At 44.1% G+C, this 8331-nt stretch overlaps 1 pseudogene; it reads left to right on the top strand.

The window, feature by feature from the left end:
* The first annotated feature begins 521 nt into the window (after positions 1–521).
* LOC137483345 (cyclin-I-like) lies at positions 522–8331 on the top strand (annotated as a pseudogene).

Below are 8331 nucleotides of genomic sequence, written 5' to 3'. Positions count from 1 at the left end.
GCGCCAGGAAATGTATAGCCCAAGGGGCTGGTGAGAGAACAGTCATGTGTAGGCAGGCAAAGCTGTGGAACGAGAAAACATTTAATGCAATATATTGGAACCAGTTTCCTGCAGAAAATGCTGCAGGACGAAAACAAAGTGGTCCAGGATCTGAGGGGAAAGCTGAGAGTGGCTTTGAGACATGAAGAGATCCTGGGTGGAAGAAAATGTGGGGTGAAAACACAATTGTTGGCAGACAGGTCCAGCCCTCTGAGTGCATATGCTCCATGAAACACATAGAGAAAAAATACTTCCTGTGGCTTGAAGGAAAATAGGTTCTGGTGGGTGCTGGGATTGTGTGGATCCAGCAAATGTGTGTTTTGGAGAGGGACAAGTTGAAGAGAAGGGCCAGCACATCAATCAAGGCAATAATAACTGCTGCCAGAGAAGAGGCGAGCGGATCTGGGGGCTATGCTGAAGGTTACAGTGTTTATCACCGTGGCAGAATTTCATTCGGATCCGGGAGCGCTTTGCCTGGCACAATGATCTCTGCACAGGTAGGACAGACCCACACGGGCCGAGACAGCGCTCGCCTGGGCGGTCCCACGCGGACCCCGAGAGACGCGCTGGGTGCTGCAGCCGAGCCGTGCCCCGGACATCGGGCACCGAAGTTCCTGGCGGAGGCGTCCAGCAGCCTGGGGCTGCTCCTCCGCAGGTGTCGGCCCCGCTGTCCGCCGCCCTCCCGAGCCGGCCCCGCCGCAGCAGCCGCGTCACCGGCCCCGCCGCGGAGCCGCGCCGAGCGCCGCCAGTGCCCCGTGCCCGCTGCCCCGGAGAGGCGGGTAAGGACGCGCTCGGGACGGGACGGGACGGGACGGGACGGGACGGGGGTCCCCATCGCCTCCCGGGCGCTCTGCAGGGCTGGAAGGGCTGTCTGAGCGCTGGCGGTGCGGGAGCTGCTCGGTGTCGTTCTCGGGGACAGAAACTAGCCAAAGGGCGAGATTTTAATTATTATTTCCCCCCCAGCTACACAAGAGTAAATTTCTCAGTGCATCAAACCGGTCAGATAAATCATTGCCAGCTCTCCTTCTGTGAAACGGTCCAGCTTTGGATGCTCTCACATCCAGTGGCAGCCGAAGTTAGTCATATGTGGTTCCTGCTTTCAGGGAAACCTCACAGAGCTCCGGCTTTAGAAATGTAGAGCGGTTTCCAGAGGATTCATGTCACTTTGGGTTTTTTAATGGAACTGCAGAGATAATGGTGTGAGCTTCCAGAAAAAAAACTGTGAGGAAGCCCACATTCACCACTCCTTGGAAAGAAAAGCAGAAATTTTATATCTAGTAACATCTCTTTTCTGTTGTTAAAAGAGACACCAAAATGTAAGCCTTGGAATAGTTTCAGGCTGGATGTTCTCATTCACTTGGTACTGATATGATTCAGAGATGTTTATTTCCTGTAAATACTCCCCTTAGTCTGGAGAGGGGGATTTCCAAAGTGGTATCTCCAAAGACTAAACTGCTCTGAGGAAAACTTTTAATTGGGAATTCATAAACCTCCTAAGAACAGTCATCTTTGACCCTTTGTATGGAAACCATAAGACTCTAATTGCCAGAAACTTGAAATCAGGTGATAAGAGGTTGCAGAGTAATAGCTCGGCAAATGGAGAGCCAAATGTGTGAAACGGGATAAATGGAGTAATCTGGACTGCTTGACCCAAGGTTTCTCTAGCCATTACACAGCCCAGGAGTGAAGAAGCTGGACTGTGTTGTTGTTCAGCCATCTGACGTGTTTTCTTTCATCAGGAACTTCCAGGGAAAATGCATATTAGGATTGCTCCATCTGCAAACAAACAAGTCCTGTGGCTGCTCCTCAGTTTTCAGCACTGGAAAGGCATCAAAAGAGGAAATCATCCTTAGTACAAGGAGCTGGGATGTTGTTTTATAATTTTGTTTGTTTCTGTCTGTGGCTCCCATCAGGAAACTGGCTCAAACAGCTGCCATGAAGTATCCTGGACATATAGAGAGCTCACAACTTTTTTTTTTTATTTTTCTTTTTTTTTCTTTTTTTTTTTTTTTTTTTTTTCCTGGAAAATGCCGTAGCCAGAGAGGCTGTGATTTGGAAAGTGCCAGTTTTCCAGAATCCCAACGTGAAGGTATCCTCTCCTGTCCTCTTTGGAATTCCCTAAAGGACTCTGCAAAGATGCAGTGCTGGTCATGCCATCTGATTCACATGAATGCAAAGGTCATCCCTCATGGGCTATGTTTAAGGAATGGACAGGGAGGAGGGTCTGTATTTATCCCATTTTACATTTTATTGATGCCTTGTATAAAGCAGGGGCTTTGCATTTTGCTCTGGTTTAGTCATAAAAGTAGTAGTTTTGAGAAATGTGAAATAGTTTAGGATAATGTGGTAGAGCAGGTAAGAACAGACGATGGTAAAAACATAAATTTGACATATTAACGTTCAGCACTATCTGTGAATTTCATCTGTTAAGGTAGGAGAATATGGAATTCACTGAGGCCTAACAGAAACCCAGCCCCATTCCAAGCTACCTTAAGAAGCTACAAGATGCCATGGCCTCTGTGTACAATGCAAAACAATTCTGCTTCTGTAAGTGCATCAGCACCATGGAAGAATGCACAGAAGTGCCTTAACAGCCTTGTCTCTTCTTTGCAATAGTCTAGAAATGCTACTTTTGCCTAGTGCTTTTACTACCAAATTAAGCAAAACAGTGAAAACAGATAATGGGATGAGTAATATGAAACAAGTTGATGTTTAGTCTTGTCTGTTCTGTGTAGCTGCTTGGCCTTTTTACTTCTCCTACAACAATGCTCAGGTGTGTTCCATGACTCCTGGGTGCTATTCTCATGGCAGCCATGGTCCTCCCATTCACCTGAATGCAGCTTCAAATAAGATTTAAGAAAGAAAAACCTCAGTACATTTTGCCATGTACCTTTGGGAAGTCACAAACCTGGTTCTGGTCCCAACACTCAGCAAATTCAAGGGCTGTTAAAACTCTTGCAGAGTACGTCAAAACCTACTCCTGACTGCAGTTTCTCTGTTGAGGCTGGCTGAGTGGAACTTGTGCTGCATCGAGGCTTCAGCTTTCCCAGGGTGGGAATAACGAGCACACTCAGGACCTTGTTTGTTAGAGCTCAGTTTGGGAAGCCTGGGTGCTTCCCCACTCAGTGCTCCAGTACAGCCGAGTACCAGGCCTGTGTAAGCACAGCTAGAGCCAGATGGGTTGGGCAACACGAATGAGTGCTTTAAACTGCTCCAAAAGAGCCCTTGCCCTCCCTCTGTGGACACAGCTGACAACATCCTTAATTTCAAGCCTCCAGCCATCTAAAATGCTAATTAGAGAACTTAAAAAGATTTGAGTCTTCCTTTGGAGATATGTTAACAAAATCATCAAAGCACTAACTGTATTTTTCTTCTAACTTTTCCTTCCCCTCAGGGCACAGATATCTCTCTGTCAGGTTACAAAAAAGCAGTTCTCTGGATTGCAGAAATCAGCTCCCAGTTCCAGTTTTACCCATAAACATTCACCTTAGCCACCACCAGCATCTTCAACAGGCTGTTGGCATCACTAAAGGTAAAGATTTCTGTCAGCTTTTCTCTGTCTAGATTACTGACTGGGAATGTAAGGAGCATGTAATCAGTTTATACACAAAGCAGGGATGATGTTTGGCAGCAGATTTAGGGAGCAGTCAGGGTCATTGCTGGGAACGGCCATTAAGCAAATACACACACACACACACACACACACACACACACACATATGAACTTGAGTGTTTGATGAGGTTCCACATTAGAATTGTTTGTGTGAACTTAGTCTAGCTGCTCTGGTAAGTACAAAGAACTCATCTGGTTTTCTCTGCTAAACAGAAATGATTCCCCTTATCACTTTTAATATTCTGGGTTTTAGACTACTATTTTTAATTAAATGGTGGGGCTGTCCTTTTCTGCCACTGAAGCTACAGCAAAGGAGGAATTGAGCTGAGCCTTGCAGCTCCCAGTTCTATATAGGTTGATACTGGCCTATAGAATCACAGAATCATTAAGGTTGGAAAAGGCCTCTATGATCATCTAGTCCACCATTTGACTGATCACCACCCTATCAACTAAACCATAGTACTAAGTGTCACATCTAGTTGTTTCTTGAACACCCCCAGAGATGCTGACTCTCCTACCTTCCTGGGCAGCCTGTTCCAATGTTTAATAGCCCTTTCCATGAAGAAATTCTTCCTGAAGTTCAACCTGAACCAATATCTGAAAGTGAGGAGCAACATTGCAGTGTAAATACTGTTACATTGCAGAGTCTAAAAGTTGTGAGAGACATGAATAAAAATGGCACCTATAAGAGGATTTATTCTGCTTCACTTTGAATTTTCTTGTTCTATTTCCATCTTCTGTAGCTAAACTAATTCAGAAGCAACTGTAACTTAAATGAAAGTTTGAAAGTTGTGTATGTATCATAGAATGTCAATTATTTCCCCCAAGACTCTTATCTTCTTTACTCAGTGTTTTCTTCTTCTCCCTTCAGGCCCAATTAAAATATCTGCAGTGCATTGCAATTTCCTGCCTTGTCCTTGCAGCAAAAACCAATGAAGATGAGGTCTGTATGTTTAATTTTAAACACACTAAAAGTTGTTCATATTTCCAGGTCTTTCAACAACTTTGACATAATGAAAAAGTGTAAATTTGTTTACCCTAAGTAGTCCTAAAGAGGTGAGAATAGCATTTTCAGTCCTATTTCATTGTTGCTCCAAAGAATTGTGACCTTTAGGGATGAAGGACTTGTTTTTGTTTATGTCATGGATGTGTTTCTGTCCTGCTCCCAAACCTCTCTCCCCTCTTTTCAGAATCCATGGCTGACAGTAGAGCTCAGTCTGAGCAGACAGTCAAGATGCACATCAGAGGGCTGTAATTCCCATGCTGTAGCTCCTGGGAGGGCACAGCAGGTGTGACAGAGCAGAGGCTTTTCAGAGGAGGCTTTAAATAGATGCGTTTGCTCAGAGCTAAAACCGGTTTCTGAACCGAGTGAGGAACTGACTCAGGTCTGCACCTCAAGATGAGAAAGTAAAGACAGCAGCCAGTGAGAAATTATACAGGATATCTCTCATGGTAAAAATGCAGTGATAGACTTCTGCAGGCATTTACAGGCATTAGCTAAAAGCATTTCAGATTGCATTCCTCCTCTTTCCTTCCTTCTGCTTTGCAAAAGAAGAGGAAAGCCAGGAGCTGGAGTCAGATACAGACATCTCTTCAAACAGCCACTGTGGCAGTGAAATGTTCTTCGCAGCCTTTCTTAGATGGTGTTACAATGAAGTTATTGTTCTTTTCCTCTCAGTACAAAGGATAAGCTGTGTCAATGACCACAGGAAACCAGACAACCACAGCAGGCCATGTAAAACAGGCTGACAGGAAGCCTCCTCTGAGGAAAACTAGTGGTGGCAGGGAAGGTGCATCACTGATGCCACACTGGGGAGGCTTGCAGCTGACAGTGGGCTGGGTCCGCAGCAGCTGCCCTGGTGTCAGCAGGGACCACTCTTCATTTAGGATGGGAGGTACCCAGGATGAGATCTCCTGAATGAGCATTCTGCTCGACAAAAACTTGTGTAAACTTGTCAGGTCCCTTCACAATACAGAGAAGCGCACACAGCACTGTATAGGACGTTGGTTTCTTTATTTTTTTTTTTAATTTTAAAAATTTTTTTACAGGTAATACCATCAGTGCAGACGCTAGCGGTGCAGAGCAGATGTAAGCACTCTCCAGCCGAGATCTTGAGAACGGAAAGAATTATACTGGATAAGCTTCAGTGGGATCTTTACACAGAAACACCAATGGATTTCTTAAACATTGTAAGCACTACGTTTTGCAATGTTTTTTCTTTAAAGAAACAACTCCTTATCAAATAAGACTAAAAAACACAGATGCACACACACACCCACTCACACATCCTTCCCAAGATACTTGGCAAACTACCTACCTATTTCCTACCTATCGTCAAGCCTTTTAAAGAATATTACAGTAATTATATTTTTAAATTTTTTTTAAATTTTTCTACTATTTAAAACCTTCTATTTTGCTCAAAAAAACTTACTTTCATCTTTAAGGGAGAACTGAAGGGACATTAAAAAGATTCTCATAATGCACAACTATATGCCTTCTTTATTTTTTTTTAAATACAAGCTGCAAAAATATTTCTAACTATTTCCCTTCTATTAATACTGTACATACAAAGCTGTCAGAGTTTTGCTACATTTCCCACATAGGTTTTTTTCTTAAACCATTTTCCTCTTCATCCCACTAATTATTCATTTATGCAATGAGAATACCCTGGTCTGGCACTTAGTTCACATTGCAGTTACTAAACATTTAATAGAAACAATTAAACTTTGTCTCCAAGAAACGATCATGTACTAGTAAGGCAAAATTCATGTGATATGAACATATCCTGGATCCCTATTTTAAGGTTATGTGCAAATATTAAGCCATTTTAGGCTGCTGATTGTGAAAACTGCCTTTCGTAGATCCTTGTTTCCTTGGTAAATTCAGAGTGCAGTATTACTGGTTTTAGTGGATTTGGAGCTGCTGTCCTGAATTGAATCTCCTGGATAGCATTCTGGATAATGCAGAAACATCAGAAATTGTTAGGAAACATAGACCTTGTACATTCATTATCACCTCAAAAAAACAGTTCAATGATTGGCAAGTACGAACACAAAACACACAAAAAAAAAGGTGGGGGAAGCCTTCAAGTTTCCTGATACGAGATGAAATTCATCTGTACTTCTGGGTGATGACATGAAAACATAAACTTCACTAACCTCTGCTTTTCTTTTCATATATATATGTGTGTATATATATATGTACACTTTATCTTCTCTGCAGTTCCATGCCACGGTGATGTCCAGCTGGCCCCATCTCCCACCCAGACTGCCTCAGAGGAATCCTTCCCTCCACGTTGCACTCTTGACCAAGCAGCTGCAGCACTGTATGGCCTGCCACCAACTTGTGCAGTTTAAGGGCTCCACGTTGGCTTTGGTGATCATCACCTTGGAGCTGGAGAGGCAGACTCCTGGTTGATTTCCTGTTATTACTGATCTGCTAAAAAAAGCACAGGTAGGAAGCAAAATGGCCTTTGGTCACAAATCCTGAAGGCAGGACATGATAAATGAATAAAGCCATGTGTATTTACAGCCAGTATTGTATTTCAGCAGCTCCTGAGACTTGTGTCCTTGTCCTGCCTTTGCTGCAGACCTTGCTGGTGCTAACAAAAGGGAACAAAAGTGCAGTTCAGGGGTGGGACTGGGGAGAGGGACATCCCTTTGGCAGGGAAGGGAGGGTTCCAAATTCTTGGCCACAGATAGCTGCCTGCATCCTGAGCCAGGAGAAATTCTCTCATGATGGGAGAGCCTGAGAGCACCTAGAAATCTGCCTCAGCCTCCTTCTGAACACCGAGAAAACTTTTAAGTACAGTCACATAGGTCTAAAAATATAATCAGTTTGACTTCCAATGATTCAATCAAGCTCTACTTTTTTCTTTCTTTTTAAAGCTTTTCCCCAGTTTCATAAAACACATGTCTTTTAAGAGAGCACACTTAGAAGGCTAAAGACCCAGGCTGTCAGCTTGCCATCCACCCATTTTAAGGTCTTGAATTTGTCTGAAATAACCTGGCCTCCTGCTATCCCTGCTGTTTCCTGCAAAGAGGAAGCACTTGCCCAGGTTCTGTGTAGTAGAAGGAGTAATCACAGTTATAGGAGTAGTTACCAGGAGCTCCTGGATAAGTGTTTTCCATCAGGATCAACAGCATATTGCTGCTATGCATCTACTGAGGCATACAGCCTGTCCCTGCCCTCCCCCTAATTACAAAGTGACAGGAGCAGTGGCCAGACAAGAGACTCATTTATCCAGAACTTAAAATAAATCTGCATCTTTCTTTACAGGTGAACAGCACTGAATTCATCCACTGCAAAGAGCTCGTGGATCTAGAGTTAATGTGCTTGCAGCCACCCAATGCTGTTCATATTTTCTATCCCATCAGCCAAGCTGTGCAGGGCCATCCCACCCTGCCACCACCCCTCTGAACAGAAAAGTTCCCATCAAGGGAGGTTGAGGGTTGCTGTAAGCCAGCCTGTTTCAGCACCTTTCACACCTACTACAGCCCAAATTCCTGATCAAACTGAAGAATGCTGTGATGGATTCAGACACCTGCACAGTGAGGATGGGGAAGTGAGTGCTGGAAGGATGAACAGAGGAGGCTCGTGCCCTCAACTGAGCTGTCCCTGTCCTCCCCTACAGCCACCCAAACAGGACTAGTGGAGAATTATTGCCTTGGAAGCAGCAC

The sequence above is a fragment of the Anomalospiza imberbis genome, chromosome 15 (assembly GCF_031753505.1).
Source record: "Anomalospiza imberbis isolate Cuckoo-Finch-1a 21T00152 chromosome 15, ASM3175350v1, whole genome shotgun sequence".
In the NCBI taxonomy this organism is placed as follows: Eukaryota; Metazoa; Chordata; class Aves; order Passeriformes; family Viduidae; genus Anomalospiza; species Anomalospiza imberbis.
Note: the sequence above shows the minus strand (reverse complement) of the source record. Positions and strands in the feature narration are given on the sequence as shown.